The sequence below is a fragment of the Haemaphysalis longicornis genome, unplaced genomic scaffold (genome assembly GCF_048455015.1).
Source record: "Haemaphysalis longicornis isolate Haplotype H1 unplaced genomic scaffold, Haemaphysalis longicornis Haplotype H1 scaffold_2, whole genome shotgun sequence".
Taxonomy (NCBI): Eukaryota; Metazoa; Arthropoda; class Arachnida; order Ixodida; family Ixodidae; genus Haemaphysalis; species Haemaphysalis longicornis.
The window spans coordinates 192,200,701-192,218,683 of NW_027526295.1; the positions used below are offsets into that span (position 1 = coordinate 192,200,701).

The window sequence follows — 17,983 nt, forward strand, 5'->3', positions numbered from 1 at the left end:
GGCAAACGATGAATGGCACCATGCGGCCAAGAGTCGGCCCCGCCATGACACGTACTCACAGAACAACAAGAAGCAACAGGAGAAGAACCCATTGCTGCATCGGGGTGTTCGCATTCGCATCAACAATCCGATGCAGTACGCTGTTGTGGCCACATCTTAAGCCACTGAACCGTCGATGTCCTCTGTATTTTTTTATCGAGCTTGCAGGAGGCAGAGAGCGGTCTCCCAGGAATCAGTTGTGGTGGCGGGTACACAGATACGCCGGCTTCTTCTTGTTCTTTTTTTTTTTTTTTTTTGTCGCTTTTGTTCCGGAGTATGCGTGCTATTGTTTTAAAATATGCACTGGTTCGAAAAATCACCAGTCGGACATAATTTTTTTTGGTGTAACTTCCGCTCATATTCTCTTGCACAAGGGCTCATGTAATGCCACATGTCGCACCTACATGACGTACCCCTGTACTTACGTTCCAGCGTAACTTTGCGGACTCCGTCGAAGGTTCCTTCACCTTGCGCCCATGTGCATGGGCTGAAGCCCGCTTTCGAGAGCTAGACGCCGAAACGTAGTCCCGCCCACTGTTCCGTCCGTCCGCTCGTACTCGGCCGTGGGCTAGCTGCCTGCGGAACGGGGTATCACGATGCGATTTCGTGACGAACCGTAACCGCACGCAATGACGCTGAATGTGCGTGCACTGTTGCGGGGACGATTTGACACGGTTTCCTGCGATGCCATGACAGCGAGAACACACAAGTGCCGGCTGCCATATTCCACCCCATTTTACACGATGCGGCCCTGTTCGGCTAGGCGACGAACTCGAATGTGAGGCTTTTCTCTTCATGTCGGGCAACCACTAGCGCCGCCGCGTGCTCCCAAGCGCAGTCGCGTAGTGATTAGGCTGTACGCTGCTGCATGTATGTTGCCGATTCGTTCGCCCTCGAATGGTTTGTTTCCCACGTCGTTATGCAGCACCCAGTCTCATTCACAAATGCGTAGCACTTTGGGTAACGAATTTTGACACGAAAGTGTTTTATTCCCGGACACACAAACACTTCCCTGACGTCGTATCCGTCACGGAAATGACGCCAGTACAACGAAGCATGATGATGATGATGATTGCTATTGGTTTCCCCTTTGTAGCGGGGTGATGACATGTCATCTTACCAAAAAGGACCAATATACCCATGTTTTACACTCTTGGTTTAATACTAGCACTGCTTAGGGCAGGCACAAAAGCTTATTAGGCACAAAATACTTTTTTTTCCTGTTACAGGTGGTAACTGTCTTAGGCAATATTCCCCTCTCTGCTTTTCGCCCACCAGCATTCTAATCTTCTTTTCGTCCCCTCGGCAGCCTTGAAGTTAACTTCCTCTGTGATACCCTTAAATCCTAGTGCTTCCGGAAGCCCAATATTCCCTTCATGTAGATTTGGATGGATACCCTCACATTATAACACTATGTGCCACATAGTTTCTGTTTCTTTTCCGCAGACCACGCATACCCCATCATTTTGTGAATACTTCCCCACAAAACTCTTAGTTCGCAGGCAACTTGCTCTAGCCTCAAAAAGCAAAGCACTGCCCTGGGAATTATCGTAGAAATTTTCCTTTCTGATGTTCACTTTTTCAGCCCTGTACATCTCTAACGACGTTTTAGCTTCCATTTTTTCCCTCCATTTATTCGTTTCAATCTGCCTTGCCTCTTTTTTGGTTACCTTGGCTGTTTTGGATTCTCCACTGTTCTGTAAAGCGACCTGTAAAGGGTGCACCCCTGCACACAGGGTCTTCTTGCGGGGAAGCAACATTTAGTACTAAAGAGTACGTTGTACTTAGGGTTGTTCGCTTGCGGGTTTTATATTTTAACACGAAAGTGTTTTATGCCGGGATACACTAAGATTTCACTGAAGTCATATCCGTCACGGAAATGACGCCAGGACACCTTTGCCGAAGCGACCCGCCAGAAGGACGTCGCTCGCCAAGCACACCCCCAAGACAGCCGCCGATCCGCAAATCATATGCTCAGCTGCAGATTTCGCTGCACATTTCACTGTCGTGTTTTGTCGATTCCTATAACACAGGAATCAACCACAGTTTCTTTTTGGAATGACGATGGTCCACACCCCTCAGTTCCTCAAATACCTGGCAGCCTATTGTCAAAGCACTAAGCCGCTCGGACATTTCTGCCTCGGACCGTACGACCCTTGCGCTTGGCAGCCTACTGGGTTGTAGACTCATGCTCCTTGAACACGCAGAATCTAGCGTCCAGAATTACTTACCTCGGCTTAAAAAGCGGCAGATCGAGGTCGATGAACGGGACTGCGAGAAAACCGCTTTTGTTGCGCCTGATGGATTCTCCGTATTGCCGTTCGGGAATAGTGTTTCGCCCCAGCCACTTTTCAGACTAGTGGACGTGCTGTTGGGCCTAAAGTGGCGAACGTTTTTGGTGTACCTGGACGACATAATCATTTCAAATTTCCCCCACGTTTGAAGAACACCTCGAACGTCTCACGTCCGTCCTCGGCGCGATACGATCCGCCGTACTTACACTAAAGCCTGAGAAGTGCCATTTTGGGTACGAGGAACTCCTTCTTCTCGGCCATATGGTCAGCAGTGATGGAGTTCACCCTGATCCCGCTAAGGTTGAAGCGGTCGCCAAGTTCCCTATGCCAACCAACAAGAAAGCTGTTAGGCGCTTTCTAGGGTTATACTCCTATTACCAACGATTTATAGAGAGCTTCGCCCGCACTGCAGCTCCGCTGATCCAAACTACACAAGGCAATGTCGCGTTCCTTTGGAATGACGAGCAACAGAGTGCATTCGACGAGCCGTGGCAACGGTTCACCACCGGTATTGGCCCATTTCGTCGAAAACGCCACCACTACACTTCATACTGACGCCCGTAATGCTAAAATCGGAGCGGTTGTTCTGCAATGGCAAGACGCCGCCGAAAAGGTGATAGCGTACGCCCGCCCAACATTGCGCCCTACGGAAGGCAATCACTCGGCCACCGAAAAGGAGTGTCTGGCTGTCGTGTGAACAGCGCTTAAATTTGGGCCATACCTATATGGCCGTCCATTTACAGTGGTCAGTGATGATCACTCACTCTCCTGGTCGATGAGCCTAAAAGACCCTTCCCGACAACTACAGCACGGTGGAGCCTTCGGCTTCAAGAATTCGACGTCAGGGTCGTTTTATAAGTCCGGGCAAGAGCATGCCGACGATGATTGCCTCTCGCGCGCACCAGGCCCCTCCACCCCCTGCATCAGTGAATGACTACGGGGATGACGCTTTTATTGGCGTGCTGGACGCATCTTCCGCATCGGAGCAGCAAATAACTATCCGCTGATTGATTTGAAGGGACATGCCCCTACTGTGCCGCGGACGTTTTCAAGAGCACTGTCATCCTTCTGCCTCCGCGGTGGTGTCCTATATAAAGCGAACTTTTCTCCAACTTGCTTGCTGTTCCCACAGTACCTCGCTACTAAGTTCTGCAGGCTTACCACAACGAGCAGACGGCAGGTCACCTCGGCTACATCAGCACTTTGTCTAGGATCCCGCCGTTGTAGTTCAGGACCAAGATTTCTGTAGCCGTGCGACAATTCATGCGCACATGTCGTGAATGCCGACGATGGAACGCGCCACCACTCCAGCCAGCGGGTCTCTTGCGCCCTGTCTAAATCCCTGAGAAACCGTTTGAACAAGTCGGAATGGACCGCTTGGGACCATTTCCGACGTTGTCAGCTGGAAACAAGTGCATTATAGTCGCCACCGACTACGTTACTCGGTACGTGGAAGCAAAAGCTCTCCAACGAGAAACGGCATCCGATAATCCACAGTTTTAGAGCGCAAGTTCTTAAGTGCCCGCTCCTGTGTTCTTGCGGCGCCGACGTCCCTCGATGTCACCGAACGAGTGAAGAGGACACCGAATGTAGAAGAGACAGGCGCGCAGAAGCGGGGGAGGAAAGTATGGCGAAAGTGTGAGGTGAAGGGCAATATACCATGTCAAGAAGACCCTGTGTGCAGGGGTGCACCCTTTACAGGCCGCTTGCTTCGTTAAACTATTGTCATTTCCGTGACGGATATGACGTCATTGAAATATTTGTGTATCCGGGAATAAAACACTATCGTGTTAAAAACGGACGTTGTCAGCATCGGATGGTACAAAACCCCCAGCGCAGTCGACAAGGCTTTTGACCTGCCCAATCCACTATTGTGGCTTTCATCACTGGAAAGCTGCCCGCCGCGGTGGCTCAGTGGCTAAGACGCTGTGCTGGTGAGTCCAAGGACGCGGGTTCGATCACGGCCGTGGTGGCCGCTTTTCTGATGGAGGCGAAAAGCGGAAACGCTATAGTGTGTCCAGATTGCGGCGCACGTTAAAAATCTCCAGGTGGTCAAGATTATTCCAAAGCCCTCCACTACGCCGCGCCTCATAGCACGGTTGTAGCGTCGGATCGTTAAACCCCACAATTAACCAACAGTCACGACATACCTACCATAAGTCAATCAATCGTACAGCTTCAATTAAAATGCGCATACTGCTTTTGCCCTTCCTTATAGGTATTTTACTGCTCTCCATAAGGAGAGCACTAAAATACCTATAAGGAAGGGCGTCAGACAAGGAGACACAATCTCTCCGATGTTATTCACAGCATGTTTACAAGAAGTATTCAGGACATTTGTGGGGACCAGGGTTCTCACGGCGACTAAGCTCGACCCTCGAGACTCGGCCGCAAGGCTAGCTCCACTGAACGCCGCCACGGAACGCCAACTTGGCGCAGCGGCAGCGAACAGCAAGGAACACACAAGACACAGAAAACGCCAACCCCGACGTTTATTGCACTGCAATAAGGAACGTTGGGCGCGTCGCTCTACACCGCCAAGATCACTTTGTTCAGGACGGGAGAGACAGGCGCGAGGACGAACAAAGGAAGGCCAAAAAGGAGCAACACGTACATGCGGCCGCTCCCGATGATGGTTGGGATCCAAAGATAGCCTTCCTCGTTGTCGACCCCAGACCAGCCCGCCCGGAGCTTCTGGGCAAAACCGGTCCCGTCAGGGAGTCGGCAGCACCCTCGCCGTCATCCTCGCGCGGCGGGGAAACGCGCGGTCGCAGGGAGAGAGAGGGACCTTCCCCCTCTCGCCTCCGCGGCGAGCCGAGAGAGATAGGGAAAATGGCGGACCTCCGTAATTCCCACAGATTGGATTGGGAACAGGTGGAAGGAAGGGTTAATGGAGAATACCTCAGTAACCCCAGATTTGCTGATGACGTTGCCTTGTTAAGTAACTTGGGGCACGAATTGCAAAGCATGCTTACTGCACTGGACAAACAGAGTAGAACCGTGGGGCTGAACATTAATATGGGGAAAAGTAAAGTAATGATCAATAACCTCGGGACAGCACAGCGGTTTGAGATAGGTGGTGAGGCAGAATATATCTACTTAGGCCAAATTGTGACCCCGGATCCCAACCATGAGGCAGAGATAATTCTAAGGATAAGAATGGGGCGGAGTGCATTCGGCAGGCATTCCCAGATAATGAATGGCAGCCTACCATTATCCCTGAAGAAAAAAGTGTATGACAGCTGCATCTTACCGGTACTCACCTACGTAGCAGAAACTTGGAGGCTCACTAAGAGGGTTCAACTTAAATTGAGTACGACTCAGCGCGCAATGGAACGGAAGATGATAGGCGTAACATTAAGGGACAAGAAGAGAACGGAGTGCGTCAGGGAACAAACGCGTGTTAAGGACATTAGTAGAAATTAAGAAGAAGAAATGGACGTGGGCAGGGCATGTAATGCGAAGGCAAGATAACCGTTGGTCATTAAGGGTAACAGAGTGGATCCCTAAAGAAGGTAAGCGTGGCAGGGGGCGGCAGAAAGTTAGATGGGCAGATGAGATCAAAAAGTTTGCGGAATAAATTGGTCGCCGTTAGCACAGGACCAGGATAATTGGAGATTAATGGGAGAGGGCTTTGCCTTGCAGTGGGCGTAGATGGGCTGCTGCTGCTGCTGCTGATGATGATGATGATGAATGCTTTTGCAATCCCGCACGTAAGCACTCCAAGTTTATCCCGACTTTTTCGAGGTGATATTTCACCAACAGCTAGGCTGGATTCATGTGGGGGGCATAATTATTATGTAATTTGGGATTTCATCGCCGTACATTTCATTTAAGTTCCTATTTTCTTCTCTGGAAAAATAAATGAAATTCATAAGAACATCACAATCATCATCATTTCCACCACTGCACGCGGAGAATCCCACGCAAACAATGAATGGCAATGAACTCCGAACAGTGTTATCCCAATATGTATCTAGCTGAGAGCCACTCGCGGCCGTTCTGGCTCACAGCATCTGGCATGCCCCGCAACGACACCGACCACGGACCTATTGAGTCGCCGCAGAAGCCCGGAAATCGGGAACAGTGCGAAAATGCTTACACCGGGCCGCAGCAGACCTCTGCGGGACCAAAGAACTGCCAGGTGGACGAAGAGGGGGGTGGTGATGTTCCTTGGGGTGACGTGAGGGCCCTGGTTGACCGCCAACCGTTCACACTGCAGAGGCTCGACACCCCACCGTTCCATCAGGAGAGACGGCGCACCAACCCCACCGGCGTGCCATTAGGCCCCAGAAGCATTGATATATATAGAGACCAGCGGGAGGCCTACCGCCCACCCAAGGTAATGCTGGAGACACTCAAGCAGCCCCACATTCTGCCCCTTCAAAAGAAATCCACACGCCTCCCGCGGGCGGAGTTCTACTGCCATCTCTGCCATCGACACCTTGGCGACGTAGCGTACGCGGAAAAGCACATTCAGCAGTACGTACACCTAAAGAACGCACACGTCTACTTCCGAGTGCCCAAGCTCCGGTCGGGGCCCATGTTCACAATGCTGCCGGGTCCGCCTCACCACAAGGATGACTCAGAGTTCAAGTCTGAATCTGACCAGGAAGAGGACAAGCTTAAAGGCAAGAAGGAAAGGCAGAGCCAGCCGCCGGAACTCTCGGTTTTGACCAGGGTAAACAACGGTGATGATGGCGAGGAAGAGCGAGGGGATGGTGCTAAGGATAACGATAATAAGTATCTCTCGTTTCACGACAATGTTGATGTCGTTAGCAAGCGTCACCTCGTTCCGGACCCGGCCACAAAAGCCAAAGGTCACAAGCCGACAACGCCTCCTCCTCCCCAGCAGTTTGTCAAACCGGGACCACCGATCCGTCACAGGATATTGGACGACCTCGACTTCTGCGGCGTGGGGGACTTCCAGTACAGCTTCTCCCGGGAGACTCACGCCTGCGGAAAGGTGCCTCCGCTCGTATGCTCCTTCTGCCAGAAGAGTGGATATCTGCGCGAGGACTACCCGGACCAGCGCCTTCCCGAATTGAAGAAGCTTCCTGACATGATCCGGAGCTTCACGAAGATACTCAACGACGGCTACCAAGACGTGATGAACGCCTGTGATCTACAGCCGCAAGAAGAGGCAGATCGCCAAGCTGTGCTTCATGAACTGCAGTCCTTGATTCGGGAGTCGCACAAAGAAGCCAGGCTGACCCATTACGGCTCGTCGTGCAACGGCTTTGGCTTGGCACGATGAGATCTCGACATTTGTCTGACCTTTAACAGCAAGACGTCAAGGACATCAGTTACGTCAGAATGATCAAGTATCTTGCGAGGAAGTTCTACAAATACCCAGAGCGTCACAAAGTCGTTGCCATCCCAACGCCAAGCTTTTCCACGCCCCGAGTGGCTTGCAGGCCGACATCTGCTTGTACAACAGGCTGGCGCAGCAAAATAGAAGGCTTCTGAAAACGTACAGTAGCATTGATAACCGCGTCCGAAAACTGACCTACACCGTCAATCGAAAACTGACCTACACCGTCAATCGTCAATCACTGGGAAGCCTGTCCTCCTATGCATACATCCTCATGACACTCTACTACCTCCAGCAGCGCAAGCCCCCAGTCATTCCAGTGCTTCAGGAGCTGTACCCAGACGGGGAGACAAAGCCAGAAGTTATAATCGAAGGTTGGAATGTGTGGTTTTTTGAGGATATCGACCACCGGCAAGGCGTGTGGAGCGAGTTTGGCCAGAACAGCGAGTCCGTGGGGGAGCTATGGCTGCACATGCTGTGGTTCTACACGAAGGATTTCACCATCAAGAAATACGTGGTGTGCATCCGTCAGAAAGCCCCCTAAATAAGACATAACTGTTGTGTCGTGGGCGACGGCGAGCGGCCTCGGCAGCGACGGGAGCGAAGGCCGGCCGCCGGGCCCACCCACAAGCCCAAGAAGAAAGAGTGCGGCCTGCTCGCACCAAGACCAGAACCCAAAGAGAACGTTTATTGTTCGACAAGACGACACCGAGACGCATACGCACGTGACCCGTCACGTGCGTCCGCAGCAACGACATCTAGTTACAATTAATACAACCAAGCGCACACAGTGAGCGGGCGCTCCACTAGAGGGCGCCACTACACCACATCATCTTCCCGTGCAAAAGAAGTTCGCACACTCTGCGAAATACGCCACTACACCACAATAACGAAGGCCTTCATCAAGGGAAGGTCCCTGTTTGGAACGCCCATAGACAAGCTTCCCGCTACCTATTACACGCAGATGGACTATTTCTTCGACTCGCGGCAACTGACCGACGGATGGCGGTCCAACCACCGAGGGTGCCACCGGTGCGGCAAGGCTGACCACCGCTTCACGGAGGCCACCGCCTCAAGGCATCATCGCACAAACGTCATTCAAACAATCAATAGTGACGTCACCGCGGTTGTAAGTGAAGTGTCCGCAAACAGGGTCTAGCGCTCTTTTACTTTATCAATTCTACCACTAAACAATTAGCGTCTACCTCATGCTGAAACTCCATACTGTACGCGCAACATATTGGCGTCATGTATTCTGTTCGACAAATATGATTCAGTGCCCCTTTAAATAAATCTTGCTCTTGTTCTCACCGATCTTTACACAGTCCCATCTGGATTACCATTTTCCTTATATGCGAAGTATATACAGTCGACTCCCGTTATAATATGAAGTCCATGGATCGCAAGAACTTCGAATAACCAAAACTTCCCAAAAAAACACAACACCATTGTTAGTCCGCAACACGACCGCAGAGTGTGTGTGTGAAAACACACACACTCTGCGTCCCGTTAATTTGCGCTGTTTTCCACGTTTTTAACATGCACCAACCAGCCCACTTGTTTTCCGTTCAAAGATAATGAGTTTAATCAAATAGAGTAGCCGACCGATTTTTAGGACCTGGAGGACCTGGAGGGGAACGGAAAATGTTTCGAATAAAAGAGCAGTCCGAAAAATCGCGAGTCGCAAAAACAAACTTTATTTTATGGGACTGAAGAATTCGCCAATGGTTCCTTGCCCTGAATTCCTCTTTCGTTGGGGAACGTGTACTTGCATTTCTTAGAGCGTCACGTTTTTTTCGTAAACATTGGACAACAACGCCAAAGCGTTGGCAATGTCTTGCGTTGGCAGTTGCGGGCGGTCAGGAGTGTCTTCGTCGGAGCTATGTCGCTTTGCGGCAGCGCGATCACTTGGCCCATGATCTCGTCGTCTGTTAGCTCCGCGGTACGACACAGGAAAAACCTGATGATGATGTTGCTTATAGCCAGCCTCACCTGGTGTATAAAAAAAAGTGGTGTTGAAACAACTAGTCACGTATGATCCGTTTCCGGATGTAGAGATTGCTTCCGCCTCTGAATACATGCAAAATTATGGTCTCCAAGATCACAGTTTGTTACCCCGGCGGGAGTCAAGCAATCGCAATGTAATCCGAGGTTAGGCTGGTGGCTTTCAATTCAAAATGGCGACGCCCTGGACTCGCACCGCGGCTCATCCACTTTGAATTATGTCCGAAAAATCGAACTTCTGGCTTTATTTTGTCCGAGATATCTGTTGTTGATATACATTACTTCTTTGGAACAACTGGTGCTTCCTCGGGAAAGTCCGGAATGCCGGCAAGTGCAAATTTTTTTGGGTCCGAAAAAACGGTCGGCTGCTGTATGAAGGTTCAACGGCCAATTATAAAAAATATATTTCCGTATCAGGCTGAAATGACCCATAAAACTTCATACACGCATAGACTGGTTTCCTGATCCAGTCTTCATAAAAATGCCTTAACATTCGAATATTTGAAGCCATTTCGGTAAGGGGGAAGGGGGGGGGGATGAATTCCCAATTTGCACGTGAGCGCGGGAAGCTGCTCCATAGTGATAATTGGGTATTCTTTGTGTAGCTAGATTATGGCTAGTTGCTTAGTTTAGCGACCTTCCCCTTCATTCATGCATAATCATTCACTACACATACGCAGCAACTGAGCAAAGGGCGAACGAGGCAGTGTCAGGATGACTTCAGCTAGCAAGCAAGACACCCCTTATTCCTTGGCTCGGCTTTCGTTCGCTCAGCAGGCGAGTGGCTCCGCGCATGCCCTACGCGTATGGGCGTTGCGGGCCCTTTTCTTTCAGTAAAGTACGTTGTTGGGCTAGTTGGTGCATGTCTCTACTTGAAATAAGGCGCTAAAAAATACACAACACGAGCACGAAGAAGGACGGGACGGATGCGCACTAACAACTGATTTATTGGAAAGGAAAAACAGGAGTATAAGTAGGTTGTCAATAAGCCACACACATAAAAAATAAAATCAGCGATAAAAGAACCAACAAGGCCACGGCAGCAGAAAATTCCACACATCATTACTGCGTGTTGTCGAGGAAGCGAAACTCATTCAAAAACAGTGATAGCGAGGGCTCGCTGATACAATCAGCGCGGAATTTTTGGATTAAATTTTGGATTGGTGCAAACGCATCAACGGAAAAAGAAAAACTAGTTGTTGCGAAAAGAAGCACGGTGTGCAATACGTCCACTGCCGAGTAGGCGTCGTTTACAAGATTCCACTGACATGCGGAAAATTTTACATCGGCCAAACTGGCCGATGTGTTAATGAACGCCTACGTGAGCATGACCTCTCAATGAAGAACGGCACTGGGTCGCACTTGCCCCATCACTGCCGGGAGTGTGGCAAGGAATGTGCACCACGACTAGAAGGTACGCAGATAGTAGGAAAAAGTCGTGACACTGTGGCGAGAGAACTGCGTGAAGCCTATTTAATCCAAAAATTCCGCGCTGATTGTATCAGCGAGCCCTCGCTATCACTGTTTTTGAATGAGTTTCGCTTCCTCGACAACACACAGTAATGATGTGTGGAATTTTCTGCTGCCGTGGCCTTGTTGGTTCTTTTATCGCTGATTTTATTTTTTATGTGTGTGGCTTATTGACAACCTACTTATACTCCTGTTTTTCCTTTCCAATAAATCAGTTGTTAGTGCGCATCCGTCCCGTCCTTCTTCGTGCTCGTGTTGTGTATTTTTTAGCGCCTTATTTCAAGTAGAGCCCTTTTCTTTCTTGCTGGCTTTGCATTCGTTCTTTAGAAGGCGCTACGAGTTTTTCGCTCATGGCATATCAAGTGCAGTCGCGCTAAAAAAACCCACGCAGCTACGTTAAAGAATGCTTTCAAAGGCAAATACATTACAAAATAAGATCCTTTCATGCGCCCTTCCGGAAATTTTTACTTTTCAAGAGCGACTTTTAAGCAGAAATGTCATAAAAATGCGATAGCATGATGTCCCCACGATGCAAAAAAAAAAAAAAAAAAAAACGGGCGTTGTCATCATCGGATGGTACAAAACCCCTAGCGCAGTCGACAAGGCTTTTGACCTGCCCAATCCACTATTGTGGGTACGTAAGAAATACTTCAAATGTCATTATCATTTTCGCCTTCATCACTGGAAAGCCGCCCGCCGCGGTGATTCAGGTGCTAAGGCGCTGTGCTGTTGAATCCAAGGACGCGGGTTCGATCACGGCCGTGGTGGCTTCTTTCCTGATGGAGGCAAAAAGCGGAAACGCTAGTGTGTCCAGATTGCGGCACACGTTAAAGATCTCCAGGTGGCCAAGATTAATCCGGAGCCCTCCACTTACCGCGCGCCTCGTAGCCCGGGTGTAGCGTCGGATCGTTAAACCCGACAGTCAATGAACAGTCACGACAAACGTAACACAATGCAATCAATCGCACAGCTTCAATTAAAATGTACATAGTGCTTTTGCAATCCCACACATAACCACTCTTAAGTTTATCCCGATTTTTTAGCGCTGACATTTCTGCAACGGCTAGGTTGAATTCATATGGAAGCCATAAATATTATGTAATTTAAGATTTAATTACCGTAAATTTTATTTACGTTCCTATTTTCTTCTCTGGAAAAATAAATGAAATTCATAAGAACATCACAATCATCATCATTTCCACCACTGCACGCGGAGAATCCCACGCAAACGAAGAATGGCGATGAACTCCGAACAGTGTTCATCGAACTCCGAACTCAGCGCGCAATGGAACGGAAGATGATAGGCGTAACATTAAGGGACAAGAAGAGAACGGAGTGCGTCAGGGAACAAACGCGTGTTAAGGACATTAGTAGAAATTAAGAATAAGAAATGAACGTGGGCAGGGCATGTAATGCGAAGGCAAGATAACCGTTGGTCATTAAGGGTAACACAGTGGATCCCTAAAGAAGGTAAGCGTGGCAGGGGGCGGCAGAAAGTTAGATGGGCAGATGAGATCAAAAAGTTTGCGGAATAAATTGTTCGCAGTTAGCACAGGACCACAGGACCAGGATAATTGGAGATTAATGGGAGAGGGCTTTGCCTTGCAGTGGGCGTAGATGGGCTGCTGCTGCTGCTGATGATGATGATGATGATGAATGCTTTTGCAATCCCACACGTAAGCACTCCAAGTTTATCCCGACTTTTTCGAGGTGATATTTCACCAACAGCTAGGCTGGATTCATGTGGGGGGCAATAATTATTATGTAATTTGGGATTTCATCGCCGTACATTTCATTTAAGTTCCTATTTTCTTCTCTGGAAAAATAAATGAAATTCATAAGAACATCACAATCATCATCATTTCCACCACTGCACGCGGAGAATCCCACGCAAACGATGAATGGCAATGAACTCCGAACAGTGTTATCCCAATATGTATCTAGCTGAGAGCCACCCGCGGCCGTTCTGGCTCACGGCATCTGGCATGCCCCGCAACGACACCGACCACCGACCTATTGAGTCGCCGCAGAAGCCCGGAAATCGGGAACAGTGCGAAAATGCTTACGCCGGGCCGCAGCAGACCTCTGCGGGACCAAAGAACTGGCAGGTGGACGAAGAGGGGGGTGGTGATGTTCCTTGGGGTGACGTGAGGGCCCTGGTTGACCGCCAACCGTTCACACTGCAGAGGCTCGACACCCCACCGTTCCATCAGGAGAGACGGCGCACCAACCCCACCGGCGTGCCATTAGGCCCCAGAAGCATTGATATATATAAAGACCAGCGGGAGGCCTTCCGCCCACCTAAGGTAATGCTGGAGACACTCAAGCAGCCCCACATTCTGCCCCTTCAAAAGAAATCCACACGCCTCCCGCGGGCGGAGTTCTACTGCCATCTCTGCCATCGACACCTTGGCGACGTAGCGTACGCGGAAAAGCACATTCAGCCGGACGTACACCTTATCAAGAAGGCCGCCAGTGACTTGCGGATGGATGTCAAGAACCTTCCGTACCCTGTCGACATCCAGTGTGGCGCGATCAGCAACTTCGTCAAGTAGATTGCCAAGGAGCATGGTCTGGCGAGAGAGGATATTGAACTGCGCAGGAGAATAGCCGAGGAATTGGAGGCCCTCATCAAGGCAACATTACCGGATGTTAGGCTCATGCTTCACTGGTCGTCGGTGAACGGCTTTGGCCTGAAGACGAGCAAGGTTGACATGGACCTGCCTCCAGTCGGAAAAGCGGGCGCCGTGAAGCTTTTCATCGAAACTGGCTACCTGCTTCTGCAGTGCCCCAAGTATTCGAACGTGCAAAAGGATTTCTCGTTCAAAGTGCCACGAATGCGCTTCAGGGACGTCGGCAGCAACATCTTCTGCGAGATCAGCCTCAACAACTGCAACTCGCTCAAGACCTCGAGGCTTCTAGACTACTACGTGTCGTTGGCCCCGAGGGTACAAACTCGGGGGGTCGCATTCTGGTTTCGGGCCAAGATCTGTGGCCTCGACCAGCAAGAGCAAGGCACGTTGCCAGCTCACTCCTTTGCCGTCATGACCGTGTTCTTCCTGCAACAGTGTAAGCCTGTCGTGCTGCCTGTTCTACACGAGTTGGAAGTGTGCGATGAGTTCGAGTCATACGTGAAGCCTAAAGAACAGGAGCGCCGGTTGGGGGGAGAGAAGTACCGCTCCGTGGGCCAGTTGTGGGTTGAGCTCCTGCGCCTCTATGCCGTCGAGTTCAAGCTCAACAAACACGTGGTGTGTATCAGGAAGTCCCAGCCCATTGTCATCGCCGAGAAGAATTGGAACAAGCGCTACATTGCTGTTGAAGATCCGTACTCGTCAAAATGGAACGTGGCCCGTTCCATCCCGAGTGATCGGGTGTACCTGTTCGTGAAGGCTGCCTGCGCTCGTCAGCCGTCTACTTCCTACTGCCCCAGCTCCGGTCGGGGCCCATGTTCACCATGCTGCCGGGTCCGCCTCACTACAAGGACGACTTAGAGTTCGAGTCTGAGTCTAACCAGGAAGAGGACAAGCTTAAGGGAAAGAAGGAAAGGCAGAACGAACCAGTGATGATCGAAGGTTGGAATGCGTGGTTTTTTGAGGAAATCGACTGCCGTCAGGGCGTGTGGAGCGAGTTTGGCCAATGCAGCGAGTCCGTGGGGAAGCTATGGCTGGGCATGCTGTGGTTCTACACGGAGGATTTCAACTTCAAGAAACACGTGGTACGCACCCGTCAGAAGGGCCCCTGACCAAGCTCCAAAAGACAGCCGGTGCATCGCCATCGATGATCCTTTTGACTTGCACCACAATCTCGGTATTGGAGTGTCTCAGAAGATGTACATATACATATTGAAGGCCTTCATCAAGGGAAGGTCTCCGTTCGGAGCGCCCATAGACAAGCCTCCCGCTACCTATTCTACGCAGGTGGACTATTCGGCAACTGAACGACGGACAGCGGCCCAACGACCGAGGGTGTCACCGGTGCGGCAAGATTGGTCACCGCATCAAGGCGTGCCCGCGACAGCCGGCTCCGGGCACTAGCGAGTGTGAGGACGGGAACACACCCAGCCGCCAGAGGGACAACTGCCAGGGTTCACTTTTACAGACGGTAGATGCTATGCATGTATAAACTACAAGAACCTGTTTCATGCGCCTGTTGTAATAAATACGCGATCTGTGACAATAAACATGCGACCTGCATCTTCTTCTTCTTCATCAACATCATCATCGTAATCCCCGTTGTTCGCATTAGTGCACGCGGGAAATACCGCACAGAAGAATGTCAATGAACTCACGACCGGAATGTCCAGTAATGTATGTATGTATCTGCGTGCCATCAGTGGCAATCACAAAAATTAGTGCCCTTCCATTCTGTGAAGATGGATGACGTGCGAAGATTGGCGCAGTCGACGGAGTGCACGAAACAAACCCCGTTTGTTTGTAATTTATGATTGAGTATGCATCCTAGCCAATTAGCTTAGTGAAACTTGGAAGGACTCGAACTTTATTCCAGCGAACACACCTGGGGCTGTCTGTTTCCCTCCCGCGTCGTAGGCACCTCACTGTCTGTGAAATACACAACCCAGTGTCACTAAATAAGCTGCGCTTAAGAGTACCGCCACTTCGTGCACGCGGAAGCGTCTGGGGCCATTTTGTTTCTGGCTTGCAGTGTTGCCATCTCTCCCAACGAAACCGCTGCCTGTTGTAACGGGCAGAGTGTAAACGGCCGCTCTAGCGTCCGCGCAGCAGAGAAAGAGAGAAAGGAGGGGCGCCCAGAAACAAAATGGCTGCGCCCATATGTAAACAAATATCACGTGGTGCCCACTGACCAATGAAAATCCTGGCGGCACATAACAATGAGAGAAAAGAGTGCCGATACTTTAAAAGCCTTTATTTAGTGACGCTAACACAACTTAATCAGCTCGACCAGTGAAGACTGCATTCTCCGAGTTTCGCTCGAGAGAAAAAACTCGACTTCTTTTCTATTAACCATGTGAAAACAAAATGCTCTTTGCTACGCACAGCAGCTTCTTCTAGCCTCTAGATGGTGTATATTATGCAATCAATATAGTGTTATGACCACAAAAATTAAGCGAATTTTTAGTGAGCACATGTTTATTCACATTTTATAAATTATTTAAGCACCAAAATGTTTGGTTTTCTACATTCGCGCAGAAGAAAGGCGTAACATAGACAACAATTGCAATACCGCATTACAAATAACCACGCTATAATACACGCATGCGCACAAGCAGCAGACATTTCAGTTAGTAGTAATATTGCTAGGCGCTTAGGCAGACCTAAAGGTAGCTCTATCCTTACTGCTCTTTAATGTCGCTCTCTATACTTAGGTCCGTTGCTCTGTTTCTATATTGACGCATATAAACGCATAGCATAAGGCTAATAGGAATACAACAGTACGAACAAGCTCGCCTTAATACCAATAATACACGTACATGATTGTCAATAATGCTCACAAGCAGCAGACACTTCGGTACAGCTAGGCGGGACCAAAGGTTGCTTCTTGCTCTGCTGTTCTGCTCACAATATATTTTTTTATTTATGTTATTTTATTTTAATTTAAAATAAACCCCTTAAAGGCCCTCTGGGGAGGGTATTTCATAGGGTAAAGGAAGGTACGATGGTGTCACAAAAGCTACAAAAAGAACAAAATAAACAAATTCTTCGATAAGTTCTTTGATCATGACTTCTAAACTTAAGGCCGCCATTCTTTCCTTATGCATGTTCAAAATCAGAAGGTGCGACACCCTTCTGAGCCATTCGGCCGCGTAAATAAGCTTTTACTCGGCGCAGAGAAGCGACAGACACAGGTATGGGCAATAAAACGTGAACGTATACCTCATGAACTGATCCATCAGCTCGCGAATGTTTTCCGATTTGCTTTGCAGCATTTTCAAATATGCCCAGGGATGTGGTGGAATAAGCATCGGGTGGGAGGTTTGGTAGAAGAAGAAACTGCGTCGAGAGTCTGCACAGATCAAAATCTATTGCATGCACTAGTAAAGGCCGCCTTTGGTTTATCAGCTGTAAACTTATTTCCCCCTGCGGCGCTGGATAAGTTGCCCAGCCCGGCTGGTCAAAGCGCCGTTGCGTTTCAGTGCTGGCTCACTCTGGCTGAATAGGCCTGTGAGTCGCCTTGTACCGCCAAGGCGGTTTTGTCGACCTGTACTTTCCACCTGTAATCGACCTGTGAGTTACACCTGTAATCGTTAACATAGCGTAAATGGAGATAATTTCTCGAACGAAATTATGAAAAACTAAAAAAAAAATAAAAAAATATAAAAAAATTGCGGAAAATGGCAAACGGTATAAAAATGTCATCTCCGCATTTAATGCACATTTCGCGAATGTTTCACGTGTAATCGTTATAATAGCGTGAATGGAAATGACTGGTAGAAGTAAATTTTGAAAAAATAAAAAATAAGGAAAATATTAAAAAAAAAACGGAATACGGCGAATCGTCTAACGCCCTGCATTTCAATAATAATGCTGTTTTCGCAACAGTTCCAACTGCAATCGTTATAAGAGCAAAAATGAAGATAATTGGTCTAACGGAATTTAAAAAAAATTAAATATAAAGAGTACGGAAAATCGCAAACCATATAACGCCCTGCATTTCCACAATAATGCAGATTTTGCGGAAGTCCTTCTGTAATCGTTAAATTAGCGTGAGATAATTGGTGGAAAGAAATTTTGAAACACTAAAGAAATAAAAAAAATATAAAACAGTTACGGAAAAAGGCGAACCGTGTAACGCCCTGCATTTCCACAACAATGCAAACTTTGCGAAAGTTTCACCTGTAGTCGTTATATATAATAGCGTAAATGGAAATAATTGGTCAGACATG

The 17,983-nt window shown here is 49.1% G+C and overlaps 1 pseudogene; it reads left to right on the forward strand.

The window, feature by feature from the left end:
* The first annotated feature begins 6,303 nt into the window (after positions 1-6,303).
* Positions 6,304-8,191, forward strand: LOC144168456 (terminal uridylyltransferase 4-like; annotated as a pseudogene).
* Positions 8,192-17,983: the final 9,792 nt, after the last annotated feature.